We start from the raw sequence: 17,909 nt of genomic DNA on the forward strand, positions 1-17,909 counted from the left end.
GGAACTGATGTACCAAACTCATGATAGCTAGTCAACAGTTCACATCGTTATATCCAGGGGGTACCGTTGTCTGACTGAATGGTGGGAACTGATGTACCAAACTCATGATAGCTAGTCAACAGTTCACATCGTTATATCCAGGGGGTACCGTTGTCTGACTGAATAGTGGGAACTGATGTACCAAACAGATGGTAGCTAGTCAACAGTTCACATCACTATATCCAGGGCGTACCTTTGTCTGACAGAATAGTGGGAACTGATGTACCAAACGGATGGTAGCTAGTCTACAGTTCCCATCGCTATATCCAGGTCGCACCTTTGTCTGACTGAATAGTGGGATTTTACCGTCACTTTTAATAGCGCACCTACAGCCCCAAAGAGCTGATTTTGTTTTCGCAGTAACGGGTCACGAGCCTTGTATCCTAACCACTTGGCCATGCTAGGCCCAAGCTAAAGAAAAACTTATTGGTAATAATATTTTATTCGATAACAGTATTACCAAGCCTAAACAAACGTATTAGGTAGCAGTTAGATTGCTAATGATTCTTTGTTTGTTTTTGTAGTTAAGCGCAAAGCTACACAATGGGCTATCTGTGCTCTGCCCACCACCTGGTTTCTAGCGTTGTATTACTAATGAAGGCTGTATGGTGTACGTTTTTAATGCATTTTATACATTGCAAGAGAAAGGCTCTTTACTTCCTTATTTAATTAGGAATTACTGAAGTGGAGATAATACAATCAAATTTAACAAAGACAAAATGTCTCCAGTTTTGTATTTCGAATTGTTCATGAATAAAACAGTTGGATTATTCGATCAATGTAAGCTTCCAAATCCAGCAGCCTTACAGTTATAACAAAACATATATAGTGGCTCTGTAATGATACATATTTAGGACCTAATCTCTTTGTGGAAATATAGTTAGTCATTAAATTCGGAGAATTTCTGTCAAGAATTAGGCATTCCATTTCATTGATTGGATTAATCAACTTTACTCCGCATAGATACAGCATTTATAAGTTTTCTTTGCTTGACGTCTTTGTCCAGAATTTTCAGTCTACAGAAGAACGTTACAAAATAATTACTTCTCTAAGCTTAAGTCTTGTTACGAGAGCGCCAAGAAACTCAATTATAGAAATATCGCTGCCTGTCCTTTGTTTACATAACATATATTAAGTTATTCAAGATGAAAAAATTACATTTAAAGACCGTTTATATGAAACAAAATAACTATTGATTTCGATGAAGCTGTGGTAAAATGTTGAGATCGAAATATCACCTGCCTCCCCTGGCACTCCTAGCTATGTAGATGATATTCACAATAATGCTTAGAAGGTTCAGAAGAAAAAAAAATAAAGTTTGTGTTTATTCTAGCTATATTGTTAACATGAGGCGTTTTTAGGAAGCCTATTCAATAAATTACATTATTGTATTAAGTTATTTTAAAACATTCAGTGATTTCTGAAGGACAGAAACTATTATTTAATGACAACGACCAACAACTACAGAAAAAAAAATGTTTAATTACTTGTTCCTAACGTTTCGGCTCACGCCCTTATCAAGGGTCAACGAACGTCACAGGTTGTCAAACCGATTTTAAATGATAGTAACCGAAAACAAAATACGGCTACAACAATATAACGAAAAAGTGTACGTGATACAAGTATAGTCATTGATCATAAAATAAAGAAAACGATAATAATAATATAAAAATTGATAAAATCATAACGATAAAATTAATAATAGTAATAATAATAATAAAGGCGTTGTACCTATTAATGGAAGGGCGTCTAGATCGAATCAAAAGTGATTCCTTATATATTTTCTGTTGAGAGAATTGTCACAATTTTCTAAATAATGTTTATTTGTTGTCGGAAAGTACTTGAAACCTTAATTATATAGTAATAATCCTCTCTATAAAATACTGTAGGGGTAATACCGGTATATATTGTTAAAAACTACTTTTAAACCCTTGAGTGATTTCCAGAATGACATGATTCTATGTATACAATATTGTTAAATAAAAAAATTCCAGCCAGTCAAACAGTAGATCATTGAAACACCACCTAGGTGTACGAAAATATGTCTAATCCCATTTTTAAATATCTACCAAGAGGACTCTGTAAACGAGAATAAATAATATAGTGAATAATAATAATTAAAATAGATTGGCTAAATAGGAGGAGGAGCCAGAGTCGTGAAAACAGTATCCTAGTTGTTGAGTTTGTCCAATCAGATGAAGTGCCGTATATAGCATCCGTCATTGTATGTAAATAGCTAACAATAGGAGGACAATCAGCCATGCATGTACTATTTTTTTCTCATGGCCAAATAGGGCAAATTGAGATGGTTACAAGCCATCGTCTACACCTAATTAGGCAAGAATGACTAAACTCATTACTTCTGCCATGTTTGTATACCTGGCGAGACTAATGTTGTAATAACACATCGCAATCGTGTCAGAAAATTAACATTTCTACATAATATGTGTGTCTGTGTTTATAATATATGTACACGCCAGGTCATAAATATTAAGATCCATCCTTCTATTGACTGTAATGAAAGAACGAAAGAAAGTTGTTGTAGGGGTTGTTAATTCCCACGTTTGTGTACGTGTGGGTGTATATAGGATGAACTGAATGTCGTAATGGTGTATATAGGATGAACTGAATGTCGTAATGGTGTATATAGGATGAACTGAATGTCGTAATGGTGTATATAGGATGAACTGAATGTCGTAATGGTGTATATAAGGTGAAGTGTGTGTGTCGTAATGGTGTATATAGGATGAACTGAATGTCGTAATGGTGTATATAGGATGAACTGAATGTCGTAATGGTGTATATAGGATGAACTGAATGTCATAATGGGGTATATAGGATGAACTGAATGTCCTAATGGTGTATATAAGGTGAAGTGTGTGTCGTAATGGGGTATATAGGATGAACTGAATATCGTAATGGTGTATATATGATGAACTGAATGTCGTAATGGGGTATACAGGATGAACTGAATGTCGTAATGGGGTATATAGGATGAACTGAATGTCGTAATGGTGTATATATGATGAACTAAATGTCGTAATGAGGTATACAGGATGAACTGAATGTCGTAATGGTGTATATAGGATGAACTGAATGTCGTAATGGTGTATATAACATTAAGTGTGTGTGTCGTAATGGTGTAATTAACATTAAGTGTGTGTCGTAATAGTGTATATAAGGTGAAGTGTGTTGTAATGGTGTATATAACATTATGTGTGTGTTGTAATGGTGTTATTAACATTAAGTGTGTGTCGTAATGGTGTATATAAGGTGAAGTTTGTTGTACTGGTGTACATAACATTATTTGTGTGTCGTAATGGTGTAGTTAGCACGAAGAGTGTGTCATAATGGTATATATAAGACGATGTGCGTGTCGTAAGGGTATATATACAGCATGGAATACGTGTTATAATGATATATATAGCATGAAATGCGTTATAATGGTATATATAACATGAAATCCGTGTTATAATGGTATATATAGCATGAAATACGTGTTATAATGGTACATATAGCATGAAATATGTGTTATAATGGTATACATAGCATGAAATATGTGTTATAATGGTACATATAGCATGAAATACGTGTTATAATGGTATACATAGCATGAAATATGTGTTATAATGGTACATATAGCATGAAATCCGTGTTATAATGGTATACATGGCATGAAATATGTGTTATAATGGTACATATAGCATGAAATGCGTGTTATAATGATATATATAACATGAAATACGTGTTATAATGATATATATAGCATGAAATGCGTTATAATGGTATATATAGCATGAAATATGTGTTATAATGATATATATATAGCATGAAATGCGTTATAATGGTATATAACATGAAATATGTGTTATAATGATATATATATGACATGAAATATGTGTTATAATGGTATATATAACATGAAATCCGTGTTATAATGGTATATATAGCATTAAATGCGTGTGTTATAATGGTATAACAACTTTCATCATAAAGATGGTTGTTACTCAGTATATCAAAGTAAAAGCATGAAGACCTTGAAAACAACGTTTCGATCCCCAGCTTACCTATTCACAAATTTACACAATTATTGACCTGTGACCTTTACTTAGAAGTGCTATAATCAAAAAAGGGAAATAAATCGGCGTCATTTTATTTATTTCTGTTATCAAATGAGAGATATTTCCAGATACAGTGTGTAGTTTGAGATCATTTTCTAAACAACCTCTACATAAATGCGTTTTATTTATATTTGTATGTTATTTTAATATCATTAAATATCAGCGTAGCTTTTCATTTTCATGATTGTCTAACTTTTTTAGTTGATTGTGGATTAACATTCTGGTTCTGAAGAAAACAAAGATGGTCCGACTTGACTACTCAGGTTAATTAAATATTATATACTAATTTTAGGCCTAGGTTTATTTTATGAGACAGTAGTCCATCTATGTCACTTATTTTCGAAATGAAAACCCAACGACAAATTTATGGCAATATGGAAGTAAATAATGGAAGTAATGTAGGCGGTTCATGAACGATATGTTAGAAAAACGGCAGTAAATAACGGAAGTAATGTAGGCGGTTCATGAACGATATGTTAAGAGACAATTTTATAGAAAATTATCTTTCTGGTCTTCTCTATTTATTCACACTAATCTACCTACTTATACACACGTTTAACACACTAGTCTACCTACTTATACACACGTTTAACAGACTAATCTATAGATTAGTGTGTTAAACGTGTGTATAAGTAGGTAGATTAGTGTGTTAAACGTGTGTATAAGTAGGTAGATTAGTGTGTTAAACGTGTGTATAAGTAGGTAGATTAGTGTGTTAAACTTGTGTATAAGTAGAAGTCTACCTACTTATACACACGTTTAACACACTAATCTATCTCCCTGCATAAATGTTTAACGCACTAATTTACCTCCATACATATATATTTAACACACTGATCTACCTACTTACATAAATGTTTAACGCACTAATTTACCTCCATACATATATATTTAACACACTGATCTACCTACTTACATAGATGTTTAACGCACTAATCTACTTCCCCACATAGACAGATGTTTATCACAGTAGTACACCTACTTATATATGGAGTTAAGAAGTAACTGTGTTTTTTTTTTCTATAGGTTTTATCCTTTTTGGAAACACTAAAATGTTTTAGATCTGGCATATAAGATCTGATAAGAAAGAAAACACTAAAACAGTTATGATCTGACACGGGAGAAAACAATAAAACATTAAAGATGTGACACGGGAGAAAACTCTAAAACAGTAAAGATTTGACACGAGACAAAAATACTAAAACAGTAACGATGTGACACGGGAGAAAACAGTAAAATAATTATGATTTAATAAGTGAGAAAACACTGAAACAGTTATGATCTTGCATACTAAGTATCTCCCAGGAAAAGCATAGCATACATAGATTTCCTAAGGCTAGTAACGTGCCTGTATGTATGCCTTGTTTAATTTCAGGAACGTTGTTCGGAAACTTCCGCAATCGCATACAAATATGTACTTGCTGCAGACACAATAATTCACTTCAGTGAAGTCCGGGACACGTTATTCTTGTGTCAAATATGTATTCGTTAAAATGGCCTTGTTTTCAACATGGTATTGTTTGGAACATGTTGTTTTGTCGAACATGAATCAAACGTGGAATTAGTTTCAAACATGGTGCTGTGTCAAACATGGCGTTGTTCCAAATAAAATGTTACGTTAAACATGAAATCGTTACAAACATGGCGTTGTTCCAAATAAAATGTTACGTTAAACATGAAATCGTTTCAAACATGACGTTGTTCCAAAGAGGGCGATATGTAAAAGAGGGCGTTGTGCAAGTTAAAAAGTTACCCAACAGGGCCCGAACCACACTGCAGACTTCTACGTTTTTATACAGCTAGAGTTTACAGCAGGGTTGTAAAACTAACTTTGTTACATTGAAAATGTTGCCCGATAGATGGCAGGCAGATTCAAGTTCATGTTACAATTTCAGTAAAAAAGTTCAATGGAAGGTGATTATTGTACAGTGCTATATATTCACCGCCGGAACCACTGACATCTTCTAGGACTAACTCACATGTCCAAGCCATTAAACAACACTGGTTCATTAAAGCTACCATCTCTCGCACATGCACGTGTATACAATGAGAAGGGTCAAGAAAAGGTAAATTTTTTTGTGGAAGTCTTCGAATGTTGCTGTAGAACCTACACAGTACAAGTAGTTAAAAAAATAACGAGAGACTCACGGGTATTTGAAATGTATTTGCATACATGATCAACGACAAATTTTAATTACCCCAAGTTATGAATTACAAAGTTTAACTTTTCCGTATGGACTGGGATCTCAATACATCGTCATGAATAATAATAAATATCCGTCACAATAACAACGTTAACAAAAAATATACCTTTAACTGGGTAATGTTCTGACACATATGACGGTGGAATAAAAGGAACTATCTATATCCGTTACAATAACAACGTTAATCACAATAACAACGTTAACATACCTTTTAACAGGGTAATGTTCTGACACATATGACGGTGGAATAAAAGGAACTATCTATACCCGTTACAATAACAACGTTAACATACCTTTTAACTGGGTTATGTTCTGACACATATGACGGTGGAATAAAAGGAACTATCTATATCCGTTACAATAACAACGTTAACAATAAATATACCTTTAACTGGGTAATGTTCTGACACATATGACGGTGGAATAAAAGGAACTATCTATATATATGTGTGTGTATATTATTATACGATATCAAGCAGATGTGTAACGAACTAAGTATAATATTATTAAACCTAGCCAACTTTAGGTGTATATAGATAGCTTTGTATATCCGTAATGACAAATAATTTATTTACTGGTATGTAACGTAGGTTATAGGAAATACTGAAATATATCATAGGGTATATGAAATACTGGGATGTAACATCGGGTATTTGAAATACCTGAAGGTAACATATGTTGTGTGAAATACCTGAATGTAACAAAGGTTATAGGAAAGACTGGGATGTAACATAGGATATATGAAATACCCGGATGTAACATAGGATATATGAAATACCCGGATGTAACATAGGATATATGAAATACCCGGATGTAACATAGGTTATAGGAAATACCTGGATGTAACTTAGGTTATAGGAAATACCGGGATGTAACTTAGGTTATAGGAAATACTGGAATATATCATAGCGTATATGAAATACTGGGATGTAACAAAAGTTATAGGAAATACTGGGATGTAACTTAGGTTATAGGAAATACCGGGATGTAACAAAAGTTATAGGAAATACTGGGATGTAACATCGTTATAGGAAATACTGGGATATATTATAACATATATGAAATACTGGGATGTAACATAGGATATATGAAATACTGGGATGTAACATTGGGTATATGAAATATTGGGATATATATATTATTCTACGATATTTAACGTACTAAGTATAATATTATTAAACCTATAAACATTAAGTGTATAAAGATACCTGTGTATATCCGTAATGACAAATAATTTATTGGCACTTTAACAAATAATTCGGTTAATTATGCTCTATAGTATCATCTTATTTAGCCTGGAAGAGTTCGAATCTCGTGCTGGAGGAACGAAAGGGAAAAAGCTTCTTCTGATGATGATGATTAGAGATAATAATAAACACGTAATTTGAAGATGATGGCTCAGCCACACAGATACCTAAATTTCTTGTTGCACGATACGTTTATGCTTATTCTACGATAAAGTTACAGATGAAACGGATGTTATCTAGTGACAGATGATATTGGCTGCTAAAAAATACATTATTAATCAGGGAACCGGCTTCTAACAAACAGATAAATAAATGTCAACCGAGCCAGATGATCTGACAGAATTGGTAGTTTATAGACAATCAAGAGAAATTTAAGACCGGCTGAGTGAAGTGACTGACTCACCTGGCTGCCGTCAGCGAGCGCGGTGACCCTACGTTACTTCCCACTGTAGTTCCTTCCGCTGTTCTCGCGCGTTCCACTACGCGTTGATCAGAGCCGTCCGAAGGTAAGGGTGCCATGACCCAGAGGGGACATCGTCCTTTACTAAGTCTCTTAGTACAAATTACGAGACGAAACAGCCTAGAAATTACGTGTGTCCTCTTTTATCCGGGAAGGTGGAGGAACTCAGGTTATTCGTCCCTAATCTTACTTTGAAATGGACTTCCAGTTATGATATGATGTAGAGTTGGTATATCCCCAAAATAACTTAAAAGCGTTTACAAGTGCCCGATTCTTCCCTGCAATCAAACAGAAATCGAACGAAAACTGGTAAAAACACCACCGAGTCCTTAGACTTTCTGGCTCGAGTGCCCGCGGTGACAAAGCTAACAAATGGTAGCCAAACGCGGCGCACGACGTTTCTTGTATTCGTTTCTAATTATACGGAAAGTGCGGGTTCATCTGCATTGCAATAGGGTCGTTGCTGTTGGATAATTATCAACCTAATACGGATCATCACTGAAGGCGTGGAAGAAGCTAGTTAAGTGAATGAATTAAAGCAGTACACTCCGCGCTGCCGTATTAAAAAAGAGCTGAGTAGAAGGCTGGACGTCAAATAAAAGGCCAGGCTCGCCAGCCATCTCATTTACAACTCGATACTTCGGTAGTCGCTGAATATAAATTTGAAGCTTCAGCAAAAGCAGAACCCAGGATCTCATCTCATGCAATTCGATAAAGTCCTCATGCATTTTAAAAAAAGTGTCTTTTTGTTTTGATAAACACATTCTCGGGGTGAAGAGATTACGACGGCATCTGGTGCATACCAAGTATGAAACCGGGCAAGACACAGCCCGAACAACGCAAGCTGCTAGAATACTCGAGGGTTGCGGTGGTTCATATTCACTGGGCGTTATTAACACTGTTAACGTAGGGTGTGTTCTTCATTTTTTTTATATTTATATTATAATGAGGCTTGTACGTAGACTCGCTTTGCGAATGCTAAAGATGTGTTGTGGACGTTAATTTATTTGACTCCGTGTTAAAACAATATGTATTTAAAGAAGTAGAATTAATCCAGAGAACAGCACTGCAGTATAAAAACTAAACCACTTCCATTCTTCCATTCAGCCTGTTAATTTCCCTGTTTATCTTTTCTATTCTTCCTCTCAGCCTGTTTATCTTTCCTATTCTTCCCTTCAGCCTGTTAATTTCCCTGTTTATCTCTTCTATTCTTCCCTTCAGCCTGTTAATTTCCCTATTTATATCTTCTATTCTTCCCTTCAGCCTGTTAATTTCCTCGTTTATCTCTTCTATTCTTCCCTTCAGCCTGTTAATTTCCTCGTTTATCTCTTCTATTCTTCCCTTCAGCCTGTTAATTTCCTCGTTTATCTCTTCTATTCTTCCCTTCAGCCTGTTAAATTCCCTGTTTATTTCTTCTGTTATTCATTTCAGCCTGTTAATTTCCCTGTTTATCTCTTCTATGCTGTCAGGAGAAACAGTGCAATCTCTGTGGATATCCAGTAGTAATGAGTTAAAATAAGTCAAATGTTCCAGAAACAATGGGTGTATAAGATGTAAAGTTAGTGTCAGGATTGACCTGTTAACCAAGAAAAACAAATATTCTTGTACTGTTCAGGACTTTAAGTAGCAGTTTGTACACTCATTTCGAATGGTGATGTAAATATTTTCAACGTGTAGTAAACTTATATAAACTCATGTATTATAGGGTATAGTTACATAACAATGTAGATCATATCACAAGCTACGTTACAGATTCATACAGTGGCTTAACAGTAAGTCTAGAGACTTATAACACCATAAACCGGGTTTCGATACCAGTGGTGGGCACAGCACAAGCAACCCGTTGTTTAGTTACGTGCTTAAAGATAAAACGAAGAAATTCATCGGGTTTGAATACTAAGAGTTTTATAGGAAAGTAAATACACTGAATACTAAGAGTTTTATAGGAAAGTAAATACACTGAATACTAAGAGTTTTATAGGAAAGTAAATACACTGAATACTAAGAGTTTTATAGGAAAGTAAATACACTGAATACTAAGAGTTTTATAGGAAAGTAAATACACACTTAGAATAGCAGATAAGCCTGAAAATAAACAGACAGGATATCTAATTCAGTTTAATATCATGGAAATCAAAAGCTTTTCTTGGCAATAGATCACAGTATTGTTGACCCATGGATATATTACAAAAGCAAATGATTAAAAGTAATTTATAAATCTTCTATCAAAGGCAGATCGCCAAATAATTCAGACTATGATGAATTCACAACCAGTGTATGAACAGACCATCAACAAATGTATTAAAAATATGTGTACGTCAGAATAAGATAAACGTCTTCAAATTATAAAAGGCTGAAAAACAAAATAAAATGTAAAATCGTTATCTGAAAATTATAGCTTCAACAAGAGCAAGGTGAAATGTTTGAAGGCCATCTTAATGGAGTAGTTGGAAGTATGTGTTTACCATATTCATGAAGATACTGTTAGCATTCACTTCTGTCGAGGTTAGCTGAGAATAGAATAGCATTGATCAGAATACGTTCAAAACTATATAAAAACTGTGTAATTTTATTGTTTGGTTAAACAGAAGAGTGTTAATCATACTTTAAAATGTGTATTATTTAATTGTTCCAACAATCAGAAGAGTGTTAGTCATACTTCAAAATGTGTATTATTTAATTGTTCCAACAATCAGAAGAGTGTTAGTCATACTTTAAAATGTGTATTATTTAATTGTTCCAACAATCAGAAGAGTGTTAGTCATACTTCGATTGTTGGAACAATTAAATAATACACATTTTTTGGAACAATTAAATAATACACATTTTGAAGTCTGAGTAACACTCTTGTCATACTTTAAAATGTGTATTATTTAATTGTCCCAATAATCAAAAGAGTGTTACTCAGACTTCAACATGTATATTATTTAATTGTTCCAACAATCAGAAGAGTGTTACTCAGACTTCAACATGTATATTATTTAATTGTTCCAACAATCAGAAGAGTGTTAGTCATACTTTAAAATGTGTATTATTTAATTGTTCCAACAATCAGAAGAGTGTTAGTCATACTTGAATACGTGTATTATTTAATTGGTTTAATAAAAAGAGGATTTAGGACCATACTTCTGAACGATTAAAGTTTAACTGTTTCTATAAACAGGAGAGTGTTGATCACATCTTGAGAATTACATGATTTGATTTATTGTAGTATAAAGAAGTGTCTCGTGTCGTATATTATTTGATAATTTTGATAAACAGAGAAATATGGACTATATTTTAAACGTGTATATATTTGATTGTTTGATAAACAGAGAAATATGGACTATATTTTAAACGTGTATACATTTGATTGTTCAATAAACAGAGAAATATGGAATATATTTCAAACTTGTATACATTTGATTGTTTTGCAAAATAAAAGTTTTAACCATTAGTTCATAAACATATTTTTTGATATACAAAATAAAATGTTTTGTATTTTACTTTGTAAAAATATACGAGCATTTTTCTGAATCTCCAAAACTGATTACGTTCACCAAATATTTAAGCAAAATTTTTTATTTATTTTGGGTTTAGTAAACTAAACTCATAATAATTATTCCGTATTATTTACTTAGAGTACAAAATTAGAACTATCCTAAAGCATTTAAGCTGATCAAACCTCATGAGACAATGTTGGGATTACGGCCAAAAATATCGTTAATAGTAAGGGTTTGTTTATTACAGAATTTCAGCTATCTTACTGTGGGCGTCCCTGGTTGGGAACTGATAGGTTAGAAGGGCGCAGCTGGTCAGCACCTCACACCAACAACTACTGATATAATCTCGTGTGACCGAATAGTTGGAGTTGATCGCCACTAGTATAGCGTACATATTTCTCCAAAGCGCGGAACATGTTTTTTCTGCATCAGGTCGGGAACCACGAACCCTCGGATTCACAGATCGACCACGCTAACCACTAAGTTACGCCAAAAGCGACGATACTTAACGATGTTTCAATGGGTAAGTTTAAGTTTTCTTATAAATTTGTCTATAATATTAATTAGTTGTAGTTAGATTATTATACAATATGGGTATTATTGTATTATTATACAGTATTGGTATTATTGTATTATATACAATATGGGTATTATTGTATTATTATACAATATGGGTACTATTGTTTTATCATACAATATGGGTATTATTGTATTATCATACAGTATGGGTATTATTGTATTATCATACTCATATAATAATACAATAATACCAATACTGTATAACAATACAATAATACCCATATTATATAATAATACAATAATACCAATACTATATAATAATACAATAGTACCCATATTGTATAATAATACAATACTGTATAATAATACAATAATACCCATATTGTATAATAATACAATAGTATCCAAATTGTATAATAATGCAATAATACCAAGTCTGTATAATAATACAATAATTCCAATACTGTATAATAATACAATAGTATCCATGTTGTATAATAATACAATAATACCCATATTTATGGGTATTATTGTATTATTATACAGTATTGGTATTATTGTATGATTATATAATATGGGTATTATTGTATTATTATACAGTATGGGTATTATTGTATTATCATACAGTATGGGTATTATTGTATTATCATACAGTATGGGTATTATTGTATTATCATACAGTATGGGTATTATTGTATTATCATACAGTATGGGTATTATTGTATTATCATACAGTATGGGTATTATTGTATTATCATACAGTATGGGTATTATTAATTTATAGTCACTTTCTATGTTTTTAATTACTAAATTCAGTAATGGAAGGAAACGTTTTTTTTCAATTTAGAGTTAGTGTTAACTCATTACTTTATATGTCAAAATGTAGCTAGAACTCTTCAGTAAGATAATGTTTGGTTTCTTAACCAATTGAGTCAGCGGTAAGTTCCGGACTTACAATGATAAAATCCGTGGTTCGATTACCTGCCGTGGACGGAACGCAAATAGCCTATTGTGTAGTTTTTGCGCTACGAAAAGAACTCAATCAACTCAACTCAATTAATTTCCGTTTGGTAAACAGATGTTTTAATTTGCATCATCTATTCAAACAAACGATACAACTTGGATAAAGAAGGAATTTTACCTTATTTATTTATCTTATTTATTGTATAAAATTCCTTTTCTAAAAACACAAAAACACTGACTTACGATCTAATATAGGAACCATTTTCACTTATAATAAGGAGAAACAATACAAGGACGGAGATATTAATTTTCAAGGTGCACGTTCAGTTCTGGTATTCCCTTCACACAAAACTGTTATTATTACTTTTATTTCCGACACCTTGAAAACGTCGAATATTATATGCTGTAGTTTTATTCGAAAATTAAGTTTGAAGCTGTTTTTCGTTTCTGATTCATCTTTATACTCATGAAATTATAATTATTTTAAAATTCCTGAATGCAGTTTACTGGAATAAGCCTTTATTTTAATACTTTTATAACATATCAATCTGGTTCAGTAAAAAAACAAAACAACAAAAACAATTGAAGCTGTTCAAAATATCAACTTTAGCTCTCAGAGGCATCAGAGAAGAAGTAGCTGGTGGATCCAGTTAACTACCTTTTGTCCCTCTTTATAGTCCATCAGTTCAATATTAGGGACAGCTATGCACCGATAGTCAATCATGTTGCTTTGCACGAGCATTAGAAACTTTTTATCAGTATTAACCTTCAGAAAAATTCATGTTCACTGTCAGAAATACGAGTATCAACTGAAAAACATGACTATTTACTGTCAAAAACATGAATCTCAACTGTCATAAACATGAATGTTAATTGAAAAATATTAAAGTTAATTGTTTAAAACATGAATGTTAACTTTCAACAAGATCATCGTGTTTTATGTAAACTGTTTGGTTCAAAGAAATTTTGACGTTTCGCTTGTCATAATCGTCAAAATAATGTAATGAACGTCGGAATACAACAAAGGAAGTTTCTATATTTCTCTAGGAAATTAAAAAAACTGTATCTGGATTTCCTAGGGTTATAACTTACCATAAAGTAAATGTACCTTACACTTCCGCAGGTTTCATAACATCAAAGAAAGTACGAGTGTGGGAGGGGGGTACAGTATATAGAAAAGCTAAAGTAACATTATCTTGCTCTGTACTATAAGGCATTATATTATTAGGGCTAAGTGCACTCTTAACCCTGCGTGTACGGTACTACCGCCCAGTTCTCACAATACGTGATCGTTGAACAGGAGAGGAAAATGATTCGAATCTGTTAAACACTTTGATACAGCATTGCGAACACATTCCTTATATCGATTTAAATGAAGCTAAATTCTTTTATATAAATGTTAAATTTCATAGTGGAAGTATTCGATTTATCCTGGAATACGTGAGTTTAATTCGGATAAACCTGAGTCACAAATTGAAACGCTCGTATCAGGTAGTGGACGTTTTGTTTAATGGACTCGAATGGTGTTAAGACTACATTGAAGCCATACCACAATAAATGTCTTTTCAATGGGCTAGCGAAACAAAGTTATCAGTTGCTGCTAATATAGAGATACGAGAGAACATTGCTGGTTTACATACACAAGTATAAAGTAATTATAACTTTCACATCGATTCAATATCACAGAGTAATTCAGCTTTCCATAGATTATACGATGCCTTAAATGGCAGAACGTTATGTTTAGAAGCAATACGCTTAGATTGGTGTTGAAAAGAATCACTAATAAGATGATACAAATTAAAATACGTATATTTTCATAACGTTGATATATAATGTTTAGGGCTAGTGGCCTTCTTAAGGTCAAATCTCTAATCCTATACCTCACCTGAAAAAGGACACTTTTTGGCACATAATCTAAGCCTTTTACTATTATTTTTCACCATCCGTATTAAACTTGTGGTTTATTATTAATAGCTCAGCCTTATTGCGTCAAAATAATACATTGTTTTTTACTGGACCAGTTTCAACCACACTTTGTTTCATGGGCGATACTCTCAATACCAAAGCTTATCAGGAGTGCTGGATTACAGCATACAAAATAAACATTTTTAACATGAATATAGTTTGAGTTCACGTTCATAAAGATACCTTTTATGAAGAACGAAACGTTTTTAACGTGAAGATAGTTTGAGTTCACGTTTATAAAGATACTCTTTATAAAGAACGAAACGTTTTTAACAAGAAGATAGTTTGAGTTCACGTTTATAAAGATACGTTTTATGAAGAACGAAACGTTTTTAACATGAAGATAGTTTGAGTTCACGTTCATAAAGATACCTTTTACGAAGAACGAAACGTTTTTAATGTGAAGATAGTTTGAGTTCACGTTTATAAAGATACGTTTTATGAAGAACGAAACGTTTTTAACATGAAGATAGTTTGAGTTCACGTTCATAAAGATACCTTTTACGAAGAACGAAACGTTTTTAATGTGAAGATAGTTTGAGTTCATGTTTATAAAGAACGAAAAACGTTTTTAACGTGAAGATAGTTTGAGTTCACGTTCATAAAGATACTTTTTATGCAGAACGAAACGTTTTTACTTTATAAAGCATACCTTTTTAAGAAAGGAAAGGAGAAATTTTTATATGTTTTTAAAAACACGTCTGTTTTCCTATTGTTAATTATTATTAAGAGCTAAAAGACAGATGTCGTTGTTGTTTTGTTATTAAGCACAAAGCTACACAAAGGGCTATCTGTGCTCTGCCCGCCAAGGGTATCGAAACCCGGTTTCTAGCAGTATAAGTCCGCAGATATACCACTGTACTACTGGGGGGCCGTTAGTTATGTCATATTAAGTGTAAATATTGAGACGTGAGAAAAGTGCTTATTCATTGTACCTTACTTTATTTATAGTTTAGAAGTAAGCGAATAACCAGTGGTAAAAAGTTAGGAGAATGTGGTAGTTTCCATTTCTTGTTCAGGAGTGACCAAAGTCCTTGATGAAAACTTCCTAGCCCTTAGATTCTGTAAATAACTCCTAGTCACATCGGGAGCTTGTGGGGATTTCTTTATAAACTGTTGGCAATAGTAAATGTGATTAAACAGGCTTGATTTGACTTTTTCTCTCCTAGAATCATACAGTACTGAGATTACAATTGTCAGTGAAGCATTGAAAACGTAACAATGAAAAAAGTAGTAATAACAATGACTCCTCTGACTGATTAAAGCATCGTTGGAAAAAAAAAGCTACGTTAACATATTTCTCTTAAATCAGAAGTTCTAAAACTTCGAATTTTATTATGTAGTTTGAAACTTGATTTTTTTAATACAAAAACTGGAATAATAATGTACTCCAGATAAGTTAGTTTTTTGTCTTATGTATCTTAATTTTTCGGTTTCAATGAAACATGAATCCATAATCAGATTCCACTTGCAAATGTTTTCCTAATACAGTTGGAAATCTAAAAAAAAATTACCTTTCACTAAAAGTTTTTAAAAGTCTCTGGAAACGTTTGAGAAACGACGAAGCCTAAGGTTAAAACTATTATCTAATTAAACAACATTTAATAAACATATGCAATAGCAAAAGTACATTAATGCCTGTGTCGTGATAGATTGATTGGTCAGTAACTCTACAAGAACGGTTTTGTTTTCGTCCAATGAAAATGACCATCGAGCGAACACACGTATAATGTAGATTGCATGTCACGAGAAACTTTCCACTTATGCATTAGAAAATGTCTTGAACATATTTCCATTAAATGCTGTTTTTAGACGCTTAATGGAACCTAAAATAGAAAATTGTCTTATAAATCGGAAACACGGAGTAATTAATCAAATGAGCTAAGAGAGGTCAGAGTGCTTCTTGTTCGACAGTGTTGTGTATACGAATGGTGGAAAAAAATTACCGTAAAGGGACGCACTAGCAAATACCCGAAACACTAATAGAAGGCTACTTTACTCGCTCATTTCTACAAAGAAGCTATACATATTTATGAGTTCTCTCCAGAAAAAAACCATATGTGCCTGTTAAATTAATATCTTAGCAAAACCATGATGGTTACAACTGAATAGAAAGCCGTATACTTATGAACAATTGTAATCCTTTGCTCTCTTAACAAGTAACAACGCTTGATTTTATTATCGTTTAATATTTATGTCGTCTTGGAATTATCATAATATCCTCTAAAAAAAACACTGTGTATTTAGTATTGTATGTTAAATGTGTGTTTGACTGTCTGTTTTTTTTGGACAGTGTTTTATGTTAATCACGTGTTTATTTGTTTGTTTTTTTGGACAGTGTTTTATGCTAAACGCCCCCCAGTGGCACAGCGGTATGTCTGCTGATTTATAATGCTAAAATCCGGGTTTCGGTACCCATGGTGGGCAGAGCACAGATAGCCCATAGTGTAGCTTTGTGCTTAATTACAAACAAACAAACAAACTGTTTATGTTAAACACGTGTTTATCTGTTTGTTTCTTGGATAGTGTTGTATGCTAAACGTGTGTTATTTTCTGGAAACATTATTTTTTCAAAGTATTAAATGTGTTTTCAAAAAATATGGTTCAAAGTACATAATATTTTGTGTATACAATTGAGTAACTTTTAATGAACGTAGGTGAAAGATTAAGGTTACAGTTTTTACAGACAAAAAAAAACGATATTAATAAAATATGGTATTTTTAATTATTTTATTGTTTATTTTCTTGTTTTGAACTATAACTATAACTCTGTAATATTTTAATGTTTATTGTTGTAAACGGTGTCTTCGCTCTCTTTCCCTCAACAAACTTATCTTTCAAGTTCATAACATGGCCAGGTGGTTAAGGCGCTCGACTCGCAATCTAAGGGTCGCGGGTTCGAATCCCCA

At 32.8% G+C, this 17,909-nt stretch overlaps 1 long non-coding RNA gene across 2 annotated transcripts in view; it reads left to right on the forward strand.

Annotated features, from left to right (window-relative positions):
- The window catches only part of LOC111087473, a 128,903-nt gene that overhangs the window by 8,067 nt on the left and 102,927 nt on the right, over positions 1–17,909 (forward strand). For both annotated transcript variants that reach the window (XR_002612145.1, XR_002612144.1), the window contains exon 2: positions 11,801–12,076. This is a non-coding gene — a long non-coding RNA (uncharacterized LOC111087473). The remainder of the gene's footprint in view (positions 1–11,800; positions 12,077–17,909) is intronic.

The sequence above is a fragment of the Limulus polyphemus genome, unplaced genomic scaffold, assembly GCF_000517525.1.
Source record: "Limulus polyphemus unplaced genomic scaffold, Limulus_polyphemus-2.1.2 Scaffold2198, whole genome shotgun sequence".
NCBI lineage: Eukaryota > Metazoa > Arthropoda > Merostomata > Xiphosura > Limulidae > Limulus > Limulus polyphemus.